This window comes from Pogona vitticeps, chromosome 1 (assembly GCF_051106095.1).
Source record: "Pogona vitticeps strain Pit_001003342236 chromosome 1, PviZW2.1, whole genome shotgun sequence".
Taxonomy (NCBI): Eukaryota; Metazoa; Chordata; class Lepidosauria; order Squamata; family Agamidae; genus Pogona; species Pogona vitticeps.
In genome coordinates, this window is record NC_135783.1 from 37,993,191 (window position 1) to 38,010,015 (window position 16,825).

General features: G+C 43.4%; 1 protein-coding gene across 1 annotated transcript in view; it reads left to right on the forward strand.

The window, feature by feature from the left end:
- The window catches only part of STUM (stum, mechanosensory transduction mediator homolog), a 68,103-nt gene that overhangs the window by 40,366 nt on the left and 10,912 nt on the right, over positions 1 to 16,825 (forward strand). The window lies entirely within an intron of this gene.

Genomic DNA, 16,825 nt, shown 5'->3' on the forward strand with positions numbered 1-16,825 from the left:
TTCATCCAGGAGAGCCTGGAGCTGCTCAGCCACCACACGTTCCAACACCTTGCCCAGAAAAGGGAGGTTTGCTATTGGACGATAGTTGTTCACTAGACCTGGATCCAGATTAGGTTTTTTTAGGAGCGGGCGAATCACTGCCTCCTTTAATGGGGCAGGAACCACTCCCTCTCTTAACGAGGAGTTGATGACCTCCAGGATCCAGGTGCAAACTCCCTTGGCAGATTTCTTTATTAGCCATGATGGGCAAGGGTCGAGTTGTGTAGTGGTGGCACGAACCGATCCAAGCACCCTGTCCACATCCTCAGGTCGCAACAACTGAAACTCATCCAATAAATTATGACATAAGTCCGGAGCACTGGACACAACCATGGGCTCTGCATCAACAGTGGAGTCCAAATCTTTGCGAATCTGAGCAATTTTTCCCTCAAAGTGCGTAACAAATTCGTTACAGCGAGCCACTGAGGAATCCAGGACCTCCACCGAACCATTAGGTTGAAGAAGGTCCCGGACCACTCGAAATAGCTCTGCTGGACGACACACCGAGGAAGCGATACGGCTGGAGAAATACTGGCGTTTCGCCAGCCGTATTGCCACAGAGTAGGCCCGATAATGGGCTCTAAGCTGTGTTTGGTCAAAGTCGCAGCGATATTTCCTCCATCTGCGCTCAAGCCGTCTCCCCAACCGTTTCATGGCCAAAAGCTCCTCTGTGTACCATGGAGCCTTATAGGCTCTGCGGGCAGGGAGAGGGCGCCTAGGTGTGATCGTGTCAACCGCCCGGGCCATCTCCTTGTACCACAAGGCGACCTGGGCTTCGACAGGAGCGCCGACCATATCAGCTGGAAACTCCCCTAGAGCATTCAGGAATCCTTCAGGATCCATAAGTCTCCGGGGGCGGATCATTTTAATTGATCCCCCACCCCTGCAGAGGGTAGTAGTGGCTGAGAGTCTAAATTTTACCAGGAAATGGTCCGACCATGACAACGGAGTCAAGGATAAATCCACCACATCCGGACCACCATCCCCCTGTCCCGCAGAGAATACTAGGTCAAGTGTATGGCCTTTCTCATGAGTCGGGCCGATGACATGTTGAGACAGCCCCATGGTTGTCATGGCGGCCATGAAGTCCTGAGCTGCCCCTGATAAAGTGGCCTCAGCATGGAGATTGAGGTCCCCCAGTACCAAAAGTCTGGGGGTCCTCAACACCAGATCCGAGATCACCTCCGTCAGCTCAGGTAGGGAGACTGTTGGTAAGCAGCAGGGTGGGCGGTACACCAGCAGAATCCCTAGTCTGTCTCGCAAGCCCAACACACAGTACAGGCCCTCTAGACCATTTCCCAAGGGGACAGGGAGCCTGGAAAAATGGAAGGAATCCTTATAGACTATTGCCACACCTCCTCCCCGCCCCTCCGGGCGACCCTGGTGTTGGACCAAGTACCCAGGGGGACATAACTGAGATAGAGGAACTCCTCCTTCTTCTCCCACCCAGGTCTCAGTAATGCATGCCAGGTCGGCCCCCTCATCCAAAATTAAGTCATGGATGAGGGCAGTCTTGTTTTTTGCCGACCTGGCATTTACCAACAATACCATGTGGCCCGGGGGGTGGCTGATGTGGTCACCTGGTACCATTTGGCTAGGAGTAGAGCTAGAAAGGGGGATAGGTGTAAGGTATCTAACCTCCTTTCTCCTACTCGGGCATGCTCTACTCCCACCGCCATATCTTCCCCTGCCGTATATTGTCTCTATTGGTTGCCCCAGAGACCCCTCAGACCACCCTGTTTCCCAGCTTGTTCCCCAGCCGGTTCCTTCAGGGAATCTGGCAGCCGCCGAGAGCCCAGCCATAGTCCCACCGTCTCTCACTCAGTGAGCTGTGGAAGGCAGATGAAGTTCGGCTCCCCCGAGTACAGGAATGCTGGTCTGAAAGGGCCCCAGAAGCAGCTCCGGCTTAAAAGCCTTCTTTTCCCCTTGAGCCAGGTGGCTGATGTAGGGAGGGGAGGAGGCAGCCAAGAAGCAACAGGGCTCAATCCTGCAGAGCAAAGGTGACTTAGCCAGTTTCCTCCGCAAAAGGCTGGCAGCCGGCCAACCACAAACCCACCGTCTCTCACTCGGTGAGCTGCGGAAGGCAGATGAAATTCGGCTTCCCCGAGTGCAGGAATGCTGGTCTGAAAGGGCCCCAGAAGCAGCTCCGGCTTAAAAGCCTTCTTTTCCCCTTGAGCCAGGTGGCTGATGTAGGGAGGGGAGGAGGCAGCCAAGAAGCAACAGGGCTCAATCCTGCAGAGCAAAGGTGACTTAGCCAGTTCCCTCCGCAAAAGGCTGGCAGCCGGCCAACCACAAACCCACCGTCTCTCACTCGGTGAGCTGCGGAAGGCAGATGAAGTTCGGCTCCCCCGAGTACAGGAATGCTGGTCTGAAAGGGCCCCAGAAGCAGCTCCGGCTTAAAAGCCTTCTTTTCCCCTTGAGCCAGGTGGCTGATGTAGGGAGGGGAGGAGGCAGCCAAGAAGCAACAGGGCTCAATCCTGCAGAGCAAAGGTGACTTAGCCAGTTCCCTCCGCAAAAGGCTGGCAGCCGGCCAACCACAAACCCACCGTCTCTCACTCGGTGAGCTGCGGAAGGCAGATGAAGTTCGGCTCCCCCGAGTGCAGGAATGTGTAATAATGTGTACTGGCCACCCTATATTCTATATGCTATACTAAAGATGATGAAACTGGAGGTGGTACAGAGTTTACTGAATTTATTTACTGAACTCCTCAGTCCAGTGAAACTAAGGAAGTTCCATCTAATTTAGTTATATTGTAACAGATTGTGTACGTGTGATATTATTGCTACCTTATGCTATTTTTAATGTATTATGTGTTATAGATACATTGGATATGCCCACTTGTCAGTGACCATTATAAAGCTCATCATCATTGTCATCAATTTAATTAGCATTCCCTTTATCCCCTGCTCCAGGTTGCTCATAAAAATGTTGAAGAGCCCTGGGCCCAGGACTGAGCACTGGGGTACCCCACTTGTTACCTCCTCCCAGTTTGAGAAGAAGCCATCAGTCATCACCCTGTATGATTAATGTAGCCAACTGTGTATCCACTTGACAGTTCTTCTATCCAGCCCACCCTATTTAGCTTGCTAATCAGGCTATCATGGGGTAGTTTGTCAAAAATCTTTTTCTGAAGTCAATATATACTATGTCTACAACATTCCCTACATCAAGGACGTTACCTGGTCAAAAATGAGATCACATTAGTCCAGCAGAATTTGTTCTTGACAAATCTGTGTTGGCTTCTAATTATTATTGCATTTGTTGTTTTGTCTGTTGCTGCTGCTACTGCTGTTTCTGCTCCTATCAGCATGTTGTTCTGCAGATCTTTACCATTTCTTCTATTTCTGTACTTTTTTTTTGTTTTTAATGTTCAGCTACTGGAAGTAGTGACACTCAATACTGGAAGAACAACACTCAACATTTTTTGTGTTGTTTTGTTTTTGTTTTTGTCCTGATTTCTTTTCCCCATTGCTTCTTTTTTTTCCCCTGGCTATTCTTTGTCTCCAAGTTAGGGCATTTCCCTGTCTTCTCTCCATTTTACCCCGACCAAGCAGTTCTCCCTCTCTCCCTCTGTCTTTCTGTCCATCATTCTGTCTGTTTCCCCCTCTCTGAGCTGTCTGAAGAATTTGCGAGCCCTGCAGAAATAAGCACCACGTGGATATACCAAGATATCATCTGGAGAAATGAACATCCCAGGCCTTATCTCTAGGGAAAGTGGAGAGGTGGGAAGGGACTTGAGCGCTAGTATGACTGAAGAGGTTAATGCAGGCTACAGACATATTTTAATAATTTCTAATGAATTTTGTAAACAAAATAACCCCAAGGTGCACACATGTAGGGTAACTTTTAGGTGGTTAGATTTTATGACCTTAGAGTTATAACAGAGATAGACCCACATTCTGCTTTACTGTTATGGAAATCGTGTTTTTGCCCAGTTTTCATTTGGATACTTTGTTTAGGATTGTTGGAAACAGGCCAATGCTATTTTAGGCAGTATTAACAAAATTACAGTCTTCAAATACTTGTTCCCTTCTATTTGGCACTGGTTTGGCCTCATGCCAACAAACTGGAACAAGTTTAGAGGAGGGTAGCAAGGATGATCAAGGGACCGGAAACCAAACAATACGAGGAAAGACTGAATGAACTGGGCCTATTTAGACATGAGAAAAGAAGATGGAGGGCAGATATGATATATAATTTTTTCATATGCTTGAAAGATTATCATACAGAGGAGGGGCTAGATGTGTTCTCAATAGAGATGGGGGTATTCATATACGAATACAAATATCCCCCTACAGATACAGATAACAAGGGTCTGGCCCCAGGGCCTGACCACTCACAATTTCACCACTGTTGCGAGCTCCACGGTGCCTTCCTATCACTCTGTTGCTCGTAATGGATTAGGCAGTCCTGGCAGAAGGTGGGATGATGAGTCTCTCTGCCAGGTCACGAGCAACATCTCTGTTGCTCATGACCTGGCTAATCCATCACGAGCAACAGCGATGGGAAGGCACCGTGGAGCTCGCGGCAGTGGCAGAATCATGAGTGGCCAGTTGGGCACCAGGGGGCCGGACCCTCATTATCTATACCTGCAAGGGAGGGGACATTCATATACAAATATGAATACCTCCATCTCTAGTTCTCAATCATCCTAGAGTGCAGGATACATAATAATGGGTTCAAGTTGCAGGAAGCCAAATTCCAGTTGAATATCAGGGGGGAAAAAACTTCCTAACTGTTACAGTACAGCAATGGAACCAATAAGCTCAGGAGCTGGTGAGCCCTTCAGTGCTGGAAGCATTAAAGGGAACATTACACAACCATATGATGTATATGCTTTGATTTGGATTCCTGCATTGAGCAGGGGATTGGACTTGATGGCCTTATTGGTCCCTTTCAACTCTGTACTTTTGTGAAACTCTTGACAGATCATTGCCCAGTGTGGGAAAAGAGATTGTTATATGCTCATGTCTTTCACATTTTCTAATGATGAGTTTCAGCATCTCTCTTTTCCCAACATTGCATGTTGTTTTTAGCTGCCAAGGCACTGGTCTACAAAAAGCAGGAAAATCACTAAAGGATCAGCCTTCAGTGTGATTACCAGTTGTCACAGTTAATTGACTAGAAAAATCTGGATGTCAGAGGAGGTGAAAAATCGTACACTTCAGTTTTGTTGAAGTAATGCAGCTGTATATTGAAGTATTCCTAAAACAACTTTAAAAATCAGACAAAAAACTAGGGTGTGCACTTAAAACCTCCCTGACAACAGATGGAAGATTGCTCCTTTTTGGCTAGTGAAGAAAGGAGAATTTAATGGGAACTGAAAACCAGAAGAGTAATAATATGATTGCAAGCAACACTCCTGGACACAACTTTCTTCTTTAGCTTCATTGATGCATGAATGGCAATGTATGACTGGTATAGATAAAAGAGTTTTCATTGTTTTCATTTAATCTGAACTTTTAGTTAGTCACAGAAGAGTGCATTCAAATATTCTAAGAAGGCTAAATTTTACCAGTAAGAAATGCTCCTGTTCTCATCTTCCCAATGATCACTCTTCTTTAATATGAAAGTTATCTTCAGTATATTGCTACTTAATCATTAAAATTAATCCTAGCACAATAAAACTAAATAATAAAAGCAATGCAATATTCCAGCATAATTATGTGGAAAGATAAAACTATAAAGTTAACAACAACAAAAAAGAAATATAGTAAATTTAGATTGAATTAATTTCAAAAGTCTCTAAAAATGCCTAGACAAACAGGAAGGTTTTGATAGGGTACCAACCAATCGACTGAGCATGTGATATTTATTTACAAAAATACAAAGAAAAAGAAAAGGTTGTATGTTTTTGACTAATTTTGTTCTTGCTATGTGCCATCAAGTTGCTTTTTGCCAGTTATATAGTGTCAGCTGCATATCTTAAACTACTTATGTTTCTTCCATCAGTTTTCATTCTTCGTTCATCTGAATCTAATCTAGCTGTCTGTCTGATATGTTTTGCATACAGATTGAATGTACAGGGAGATAAAATACACCCTTGTCTGAAACCTATGCTTACCAGAAACTATTCAGTTTCTCCATATTCTGACCTAATACTAGTCACTTGTGTAGGGTATGGGTTACACATGAGGACAATGCAGTGTTGAGGTACACCCATTTCTTTTAGAATAACTCATAGCTTCTTATAATCCTCACAGTCAAAAACTTTGGTGTGGTCTATAAAGAATAGACCAATCTTCTGAAATTCTTTGGTACACTCTGATAGATCAAATATGTTTGCAGTATGATTCCTAGTGCCTCTTTCATTTTGGAATTTAGCTTGGATATTAGGAATTTCTTAATTCATACTGGGGAAAAGGCTTTGTTGCAACACTTTGAACATCTCCTTGATTTCATGAAAAATTAATGCAATGGCCCTGTAGTTACTGCACTGCTCGGCATTTCCTTTCTTGAGGACTAAAATGTATGATAAATGTTTCAAATCTGTAGACCATTGCTATGTTTGCTATATTTGTTGGGATATTCTTGTTATCCTTTTAACAGATTCCTTTTCTGTAGCTAGAAATAGTTCTACCTGTATCCCAACTACTGGTGATAAATTTCTTCCACGTGATTTTAGAGCAGCTTTCCTTTCATTTTCTAAAATGCCAGGGTCTTCATTATAGGATTCCTCTTCAAAGGAATCTGTCATCCTTGTATCTCGCCTGTATAGCTCTTCAGTATATTGTTGTATAGCTAATCATAGCATGACAATATGAATCGTAACAAAAGTAGGGACCAAATTTTTAATTTACTAGTATCTTCCACTTAGAGTGCTAAGCTACATTTTAAAATATTGTGATCTTCTGAGTAATGTTAATGTTCTCTCCTTCCATGCATATTGAAAGTAACTGCTCATTTGAGCAATCTGGAAAAGCTGCTAGGGATGAAATGGCCCTTTGGTAAAATTTCTAACAAAACTGCATATGTGGCACTTTTTTAGCATCCCAGAGCCACATGGACAGAATCTTGAGGCCACAGAAATTCCTCCGTATTGATCAACCTGTTAACCTGGTGCCCTCCAAGCATTGCCTCTTAGCAACTATCCAGCCCATATGATCACAAGAGGCATTAGGGCAGACCTGGGCAAAGTGCGGGCTGCTCCTGTCCGGCCTGCGGACAGTTTTGAACATCAAAACCATTTATAGCTTTTTGTCTAAAGTTGATGAGTTGCTTATCTTTAACATACCACAAAAAACCTCTTTAGTATTTGTAAAAATTAACAAGTTTAAAATAAAAACAATCATAACATCACTGTTTCATTTTATTTTTAAGTAAAGTTGGTTTAGCCCCCGGACACAGTTCAGATTTTTCATGTGTCCCCCTTATAGAAATTACTTGCCCACCCCTGCATTATGGAGTAAAGAAGCCAGGGATACTCTCTATCTTTTATTTGACTCTCTAACCTCTGCTTCCTACTGCATCTTGTGTTACACTGATATTCTCAGGATCTGCCTATCAGTTTCATTTTTCTTCTTTTTCTGACCCTCTGAGGAGCAGATATCATTGTTGCTCCTCTCCCGTGGCATGTGTCACTTTAATTAAAATTGGGGTTTGGGCATTTCTGTCTTAAATGCAACTTCCTTAATAAAGGTTAGCTGTTTCTTTTAACTGTTTCTACCTACTTTATTGTGGGACTAACAGCCCATGTGTCTATGCAGCACTTATTCTGGTACTGAGAGAAATCTTAACAGTATATTTCTCCTTCTCTCACCTTGTGAACATTCACAACCAAACCTAGTTTAAAACCTGCACCATACTTGGGGACAGTAAGATTCGGGGGGGGACCAAAACATGGAACTTTGCATGATGTTAGCAAATAGCAACTGATGAGCCAATAGTGACCAGACACATTCATAGGATCATAGAATAATACAGTTGGAAGGAGCCTATAAGGTCATCACGTCCAGTCCCAAGCTCAATGCAGGAATCCAAATTGAGGTATACCTGATAGACAGTTGTCTAATTTTTCTTGAATGCTTCCAGAATTGAAGCACTCACCACCTCCTAAGCCTATTAGTTCCATTGCTGTACTATTCTTACAGTTAGGTCATTTTTCCTGAGATTCAAATGAAATCTGTCTTCCTTGAGACCGTGATTATATGTCCTTTACTCTAGGATGATCAAGAACAGATTCTGCTTCTCCTCTATATGACAGTCTTTCAAATATATGAAAGTTGGTATCTTTTTTGCCCTCCCTCCTCTTTTCCCAAGGCTAAGCATGCCTAGTTCTTTAAGTCTTTCCTCGTAAGGCTTGGCTTCCAGTCCCCTGTTCATCCTTGCTGCCCTCCTCTGAACTTGTTTCAGTTTGAACTTGTTCCATTTTGGGGCCTGTTGCAGCTATCATGAGGGTGAGGTGTGGGCCTGAACATGGTTGGGATCTTGCCTCTCCCTGCTATGCAACCATAGCAACAGATTGGCTGCATGGTTTTATAAGTGACCAACCCTAGCATGAGCTAGAGCGAAGCAGCAAGCTCAGTCAGGGGATGCAGAGAGGCAGAAAACATCTAAAAGATACTGATGTAAAGAGTAGCATCTGCCACCAAGTTACTGTGTTGTCCTCACGTGCAGTGAATACTGTCTTGTCCCTAGTGTTGAAGTAACATTCCGCTGCAGCTGTAAATCTTGCCTTTTCTCTCTGGCAGCAGAATACCTTGGGCTAGCTCTGAATGGTGATTTTTAGAAAAATGTCTTGAACGAAAGAAGAGACAAAATTGTGACTCCACACGGAATATTAGAAATGAGTAATTGTCCCCTGTACATTTCCTCCCCCTAGAATGCTCTATAAACAGGAGAATTCAGAAACTCCTGTATTAACCGAAAAGATACACTCTAACATAAATTCTGTGGTTGAATTGAGATTACATATTTTCATCCCAGTAGTCATCCCTTGTGGCGCAGTGATTAAACGGCTGTGCTGCAGCCAAAACTGTGCTTATGATCTGGGGTCCCATCCCACCTAGCCAGCTCAAGGTTCACTCAGCCTTCCAAGGTCAGTAAAACGAGTATCCAGCTTGCTGGCGGGGCAGGGGCAATGTGTAGGCTGCATAATGAACTTGTAAACCACCCAGAGAGTGCTTTAAGTACTATGCGGCAGTATATAAGCAGCACACTTTTATTACTCCTGATAAGTTTAACAATGCTGGGTTGTTTATCAACATGGGCGTTAGAGAGAGTTACTGTAAGTATTATTCAGATATTTAACCTTTAATTTAATTATCACTATATTTCTTGCATTTTATGTCCCTCTAAGTCCCATTGTTGTTTTTTTCCTTCTTCCTTAAAGAGAGTTGGAAAGGACTCATAAATACATCCAGTCTCTGCCAATGCAGGAAATCTACTGGATGTGATTATGATTCTTGGAGTCCTTTCCAACTCTCTTTAAGGCATCCCTGACAGATGGCTATTCAACCTATTTAATTTGATGCATCTCAGATGGATTTCTGGCACTCAAAAGTATGTGTCATACTAACATTTGTCTTCAAAGTACCATGGGAGTCTTCCATTGATTACAGAAGAAAATATAACCTGAGTCCTGAGCTTGGATGCTGTTGGAGCAACCAAAGTTCTCCTGCTGTTTTACATGGAAGCTGAGAACCACTGGTAGATGTTGAATCAGGTGTGGTGATGCTACTGTCATCCTGGCTGATCTGCCCATCATTCTCACATAATTCCCATGTCCCACCATGGTGCTGTAGCTGTGGCAACTGCCAGCCGTGTCTAGGTGGCAATGATACTTCACTCTCCTTATCTTTCTGTGGAATGCCTCCCTCCAAGGGCTCCTTGGACCCAAGGTGCAATGGGAGAAAGTGTTCAAGGAAATCACCTGTGGCACGGAATAGGTGATTGATCATTGTGCCTTCCATAGATAAGTCGCCTCCACAGAGCTGCTGCCAGTGACTATTCTCCAGAGCACCTCAGGCCCAGCAGTGGAGATGATGGGAATACAGTGGGGTCTTGACTTGAGAACTTAATCCGTATTGGAAGGTGGTTCTCAAGTCTAAAAGTCTGTAGGTCAAGTCTCCATTGACCTACAGTGCATTGAAAACCGATTAATCCCGTAACAGGCCGTTTTTGTTCCATTTTGGTTTTTTTCTGGTCTGTAAGTCAATTCTCAGGCTGCAAGTCAAACCTAAATTTTGCAGCCAGAGAAGTCTGTAACTCAAAAAGTATGTAAGTCAAGCCGTCTGTAAGTCAAGGGTCCACTGTACAACAAAATCATAGCCCCTGCCCTCCATTGCCTGGGGCAGCTGTCTCATCATCCACAGCTATTGGACTGATTTATTAAAGATCATGAAAAATTCTGAGTCTGCTTCTGAGCTAGATCCTGCCAGTGCAAGCATAGCGTACATGTACATCCTAAATCATAATGCAGAGGAATACCATGGAGACTAAAGAGGGCTTTGGGCTACAGAGAGAGAGAGAGAGAGAGAGAGAGAAATAGTCAGCAGCTTATTGTAGCAAGGCATTCATTTTGGGATTCAATGCCTATGAGGCTTTGTTGTCCGTAAAATGTCATTTGAGCTGTTAGTTTCATGAAACAAAGACATTTAGAACACAGAGGGGCTGCTGGGAAGGGATTGCCTTCATAAAGAAACAAATAAGGCAGCATGCATTGGAAATCTAGCTGCTATCATAAATTTCTTGATGTGTGGAATCTGCCAGTTGGATGCTGGCTGTTAGAAAAGGAGTTTATAAACATCATTGTGGATGATAGACAAGGCTCAGGCCTTGCAGAGAATCTGTGCCTTTGTTTTCCTGCTCCTTTTAGCCACCTTTTCTTTCCCAACAAAAGCACCAACATGTGATCAGATGATATATTGTGGCCGGAACTAAATTGTAGATTTTTAAATCACAGCAGACAACTGACAACTTATGTTCCAATTTGGGTGATAGGTCACATGCGTGGCAGGCAATCAGAGATGTGAGTGGCAACTCACTAGGTAGTAATAATTTGTTGCTGTGACTTACACAGATACATGTCAGAAAAAATCAGGAAAAGTCAGTTACACTTATGCCTGTGTAAATCCACAAAAGAATTCTAGCCTGCGACTGAAGACTGCTAATATAAGTGGTCTGTCAAATCTTGATCCTACATATTTTGGGGTTGATATCTTCTTGCCAGATGGAACATGAATATAATTGAAGCAAAAGATCAAAAATTCAAAACATAAAAAGATTTAAGATTAAAAGCCACTGTTGGAACACTCAAACCAGCTTAGACCAATTGAGGAGAAACCAACCCAAATTAAAAGGGGTTGTGGCAAAAAAACAAAAACAAAAAACAATAAGAACATACTGCTGGCGAGAAGGGTTAGATTTGTGGGGTATCTGCTTATTTGTAATGTATCTACCTACTGTTGACCCTCTTTGTGTTTTTGCATGTTAGGGATGGACATTAGGACTATTTAGATAAAACAATAAACCATAGTTTTGGGGAATAAGCCTTGGGCTCATGCTGGTCCCTCCCTTCATGCTTGGTGATCACTTATGATTTGCTGCAAACCACAGAAGCCAAGTTATCTGAACCATGTTTTGTAGTGTTTGTGTGCAGTGGCAAACTCTAGTTCTGCTAGCCATGATTGCAAGCTTCTGTTATACTCAAGAAGAGGAACAAAGGGAAGAGGGACTACCTAAACCCAAGATTTGCATGTGTTAATTTCTTTAATCTAAAACTATTGTTCAGTATTATGTTTTAATATTGCACTGAATGCTTTCCCCCAACTATAGCTGCTCTCCAGCTATGCTAAACTGTAACTGCCATCAACTCCAGCTGCAACCCTGGCATATAGAAGGTGAATATATGGAGGCAGTGATAGAGTCAACTTTGGCTCCATGATCACTGCAGATGGTGACAGCAGCCACAAAATTAAAAGACAGCTGCTTCTTGAGAGGAAAGCGATGACAAACCTAAACAGCATCTTAAAAAGCAGACACATCACCTTGCCGACAAAGTTCCGCATAGTCAAAGCTATGGTTTCTCCTGTAGTGATGTATGGAACCCCTTCATGGATTGCTGCCTTGTCGTGGCGAAGGGGCTTGAGTAACTCAGAAAAGCTATGGGCTATGCCGTGCAGGGACACCCAAGACGGACAGGACATAGTGGAGAGTTCCGACTAAACGCAATCCACCTGGAGTAGGAACTGGCAATGCCACTCCAGTATCTTTGCCAAGAATGCCCCATGATCAGAAACAAAAGGCTAAAAGATATAACGCTGGAAGATGGGCCCCTCAGGTCGGAAGGAGTCCAACATGCTACTGAGGAAGAGTGGAGGACAAGTACAAGTAGCTCCAGAGCTAATGAAGTGGTTGGGCCAAAGCCGAAAGGACGCTCAGCTGTGGACATGCCTGGAAGTGAAAGGAAAATCCAATGCTGCAAAGAAAAATACTGCATAGGAACCTGGAATGTAAGATCTATGAACGTTGGGAAGCTGGAGGTGGTCAAACAGGAGATGGCAAGAATAAACATCGACATCCTGGGCATCAGTGAACTAAAATGGACAGGAATGGGTGAATTCAGCTCAGATGATTATCATATCTACTATTGTGGGCAAGAATCCCGTAGAAGGAATGGAGTAGCCTTCATAGTCAACAAACGAGTGGGAAAAGCTGTAATGGGATACAATCTCAAAAATGATAGAATGATGTCAATACGAATCCAAGGCAGACCTTTCAACATCACAATAATCCAAGTTTATGCACCAACCACCACTGCTGAGGAGACTGAAATTGAACAGTTTTATAAGATTTACAACACCTTCTAGAACTGACACTAAAGAAAGATGTTCTTCTCATTCTAGGGGACTGGAATGCTAAAGTAGGGAGCCAAGAGATAAAGGGTATAACAGGGAAGTTTGGCCTTGGAGTTCAGAACGAAGCAGGACAAAGGCTAATAGAGTTTTGTCAAGAGAATAAGCTGGTCATCACAAACACTCTTTTCCAACAACACAAGAGGCGACTCTATACATGGAAATCACCAGATGGGCAATACCGAAATCAGATTGATTATATTCTCTGCAGCCAAAGATGGAGAAGCTCTATACAGTCAGCAAAAACAAGACCTGGAGCTGACTGCGGCTCTGATCATCAGCTTCTCATAGCAAAATTCAAGCTTAGACTGAAGAGAGTAGGAAAAACCACTGGGCCACTCAGGTATAATCTAAAACAAATCCCCTATGAGTACACAGTGGAAGTAAAGAACAGATTTAAGGAACTAGATTTGGTGGACAGAGTGCCTGAAGAACTTTGGATAGAGGCTCGTAACATTGTCCAGGAGGCAGCAACAAAAACCATCCCAAAGAAAAGGAAATGCAAGAAAGCAAAATGGCTGTCCAACGAGGCCTTAGAAATAGCAGAGAGGAGAAGGGAAGCAAAATGCAAGGGAGATAGGGAAAGTTACAGAAAATTGAATGCAGACTTCCAAAGAATAGCAAGGAGAGACAAGAGGGCCTTCTTAAATGAACAATGCAAAGAAATAGAGGAAAATAACAGAAAAGGAAAAACCAGAGATCTGTTCAGGAAAATTGGAGATATTAGAGGAACATTTTGTGCAAAGGTGGACATGATAAAGGACAAAAATGGGAGGGACCTAACAGAAGCAGAAGACATCAAGAAGAGGTGGCAAGAATACACAGAGGAATTATATCAGAAAGATGTGGATATCCCGGACAACCCAGACAATGTAGTTGCTGACCTTGAGCCAGACATCCTGGAGAGTGAAGTCAAGTGGGCCTTAGAAAGCCTGGCTAAAAACAAGGCCAGTGGAGGTGATGGCATTCCAGTTGAACTATTTAAAATCTTGAAAGATGATGCTGTTAAGGTGCTACATTCAATATGCCAGCAAGTTTGGAAAACCCAACAGTGGCCAGAGGATTGGAAAAGATCAGTCTACATCCCAATCCCAAAGAAAGGCAGTGCCAAAGAATGCTCCAACTACCGCACAATTGCACTCATTTCACACGCTAGCAAGGTTATGCTCAAGATCCTCCAAGGTAGGCTTCAGCAGTATGTGGACCGAGAACTCCCAGAAGTACAAGCTGGATTCCGAAGAGGCAGAGGAACTCGAGACCAAATTGCTAACTTGCGCTGGATTATGGAAAAAGCCACAGAGTTCCAGAAAAACATCTACTTCTGCTTCATTGACTATGCAAAAGCCTTTGACTGTGTGGACCACAACAAACTATGGCAAGTTCTTAAAGAAATGGGAGTGCCTGACCACCTTATCTATCTACTGAGAAACCTATATGTGGGACAGGAAGCAACAGCTAGAACTGGATATGGAACAACTGATTGGTTCAAAATTGGGAAAGGAGTACGACAAGGCTGTATATTGTCTCCCAGCTTATTCAACTTATATGCAGAATACATCATGCGGAAGGCTGGACTGGAGGAATCCCAAGCCGGAATTAAGATTGCCGGAAGAAATATCAACAACCTCCGATATGCAGATGACACCACTCTGATGGCAGAAAGTGAGGAGGAATTAAGGAACCTTGTAATGAGGGTGAAAGAAAAGAGTGCAAAAAATGGTCTGAAACTCAACATCAAAAAAACTAAGATCATGGCCACTGGTCCTATCACCTCCTGGGAAATAGAAGGGGAAGATATGGAGGCAGTGACAGATTTTATTTTCCTGGGCTCCATGATCACTGCAAATGGTGACAGCAGCCACGAAATTAAAAGACGCCTGCTTCTTGGGAGGAAAGCGATGACAAATCTTGACAGCATGTTAAAAAGCAGAGACATCACCTTGCCAACAAAAGTCCGAATAGTCAAAGCTATGGTTTTTCCTGTTGTGATGTATGGAAGTGAGAGCTGGACCATAAAGAAAGCAGACCGCTGACGAATTGATGCCTTTGAATTGTGGTGCTGGAGGAGACTCTTGAGAATCCCCTGGACTGCAAGGAGAACAAGCCTATCAATTCTAAAGGAAATCAACCCTGAGTGCTCACTGGAAGGACAGATCCTGAAGCTGAGGCTCCAGTACTTTGGCCATCTAATGAGAAGAAAAGACTCCCTGGAAAAGACCCTGATGTTGGGAAAGTGTGATGGCCAGAGGAGAAGGGGACGACCAAGGATGAGATGGCTGGACAGTGTCTGCGAAGCAACCAGCATGAATTTGACACAACTCCGGGAGGCAGTAGAAGATAGGAGGGCCTGGCGTGCTCTGGTCCATGGGGTCACGAAGAGTCGGACACGACTAAACGAAACGAAAATGATGTATGGAAGTGAGAGCTGGACCATAAAGAAAGCTGGCCGCCGAAGAATTTATGTTTTTGAATTGTGGTGTTGGAGGAGGCTCTTGAGAGTCCATTGGACTGCAAAGAGATCAAACCTATCATGTGAAGAAAATCAACCCTGAGTGTTCACTGGAAGGACAGAAGCTGAGGCTTCAATACTTTGGCCATCTCATGAGAAGAGAAATCTCCCTGGAAATGACATGTTGGGAAAGAGTAAAGGCAAGAGGGGAAGGGGATGACAGAGGACGAGATGGTTGGAAAGTGTCCTTGAAGCTACCAACATGAATTTGACCCAACTCTGGGAGGCAGTGGAAGACAGGAGGGCCTGGCATGCTCTGGTCTATGGGGTCATGAAGAGTCGGACAGGACTTAACGACTAAACAACAACAACAATTGTCAAAGTGGGTCTACCGTGGGTTATACAAAGGAGTCTAATTTCACATATCTAATCTGGCTCATTATTTAATAAATTGCCCTTTCATTTGGTATTGGTTGGATTGCGGGCAAAGGAATGACAATTCCAGTATATATAGTGCTGTATGAAAAACATGAATAACAGACCAGGAATTTTTTTCCCACGCATGCAGATAGTATTTCTGTGCAGACAGATAAGGGAGATTGATTGTAAACTATTCTGGACTGACAGCATACTCTGCTTTGCTTGCATCACAGAAAGTCTGATTACATAAAATAAGACAATAACTATTGCAATATTTCACCAGTAAGTTTCAACAACCTTTACTTAGAAAGGTAAAGGTTATGGGGAAATTCTTGCATAAAGGGTGAAGTCCCCAGTCTTCTCTTTCCTCTGTCACCTCTCAACTTCAATACAGAATTGCTTTTTAGGGACTTAGCATCTTCCACCCACTCTCTTTCTATGCCAAACTTTAAGCAGCTTCTGTAACTTCAAGAGGCTTGGGAAGGAAGTGGGCGCTGGAAATGAAGGCGATGGCAGAACCAGGGGTTGGGAATATCTTGAAATCAGGAAAATACCCTTAATTGAACATGCATAAGGCTTTAAGTTTTGGACATAGGAAGTGATTGCACAAATTGTCTCTCCAAATTTTTTAGTTCATGAAGTACAGTAGTGGAAATGCTTGAAGATTACCTAGAGGTGCTCCTATTTCTGCCTGCCCTGATGTGGGGGCCTCTATATCCATCAGGAGATTAGGAGGTTGATCAAACATTCTAGATGAAAAGAGAAATAGAATTGTTGTTGTAGGTTTTTCGGGCTGTTTGGCTGTGTTCTGGAGGTTTTTCCTTCCTAACGTTTCACCAGTCTCTGTGGCCGGCATCTTCAGAGAACAGGAGTTAGAACTCTATCTGTGTTCCCACACACTACATCAGAACAAGTTTATGGATAAGTTTATCAAACAGAAAATAGCCTGAAATTGATGGAATTTGGCCTCTTCCAGTCCTAGGATCCTGTAAATAATATCTTTTTTTCCAGTTGCTTTCTCAAATGCTTGCAAGGATCTTCGGAAAAGTAGCAGATGAGCAT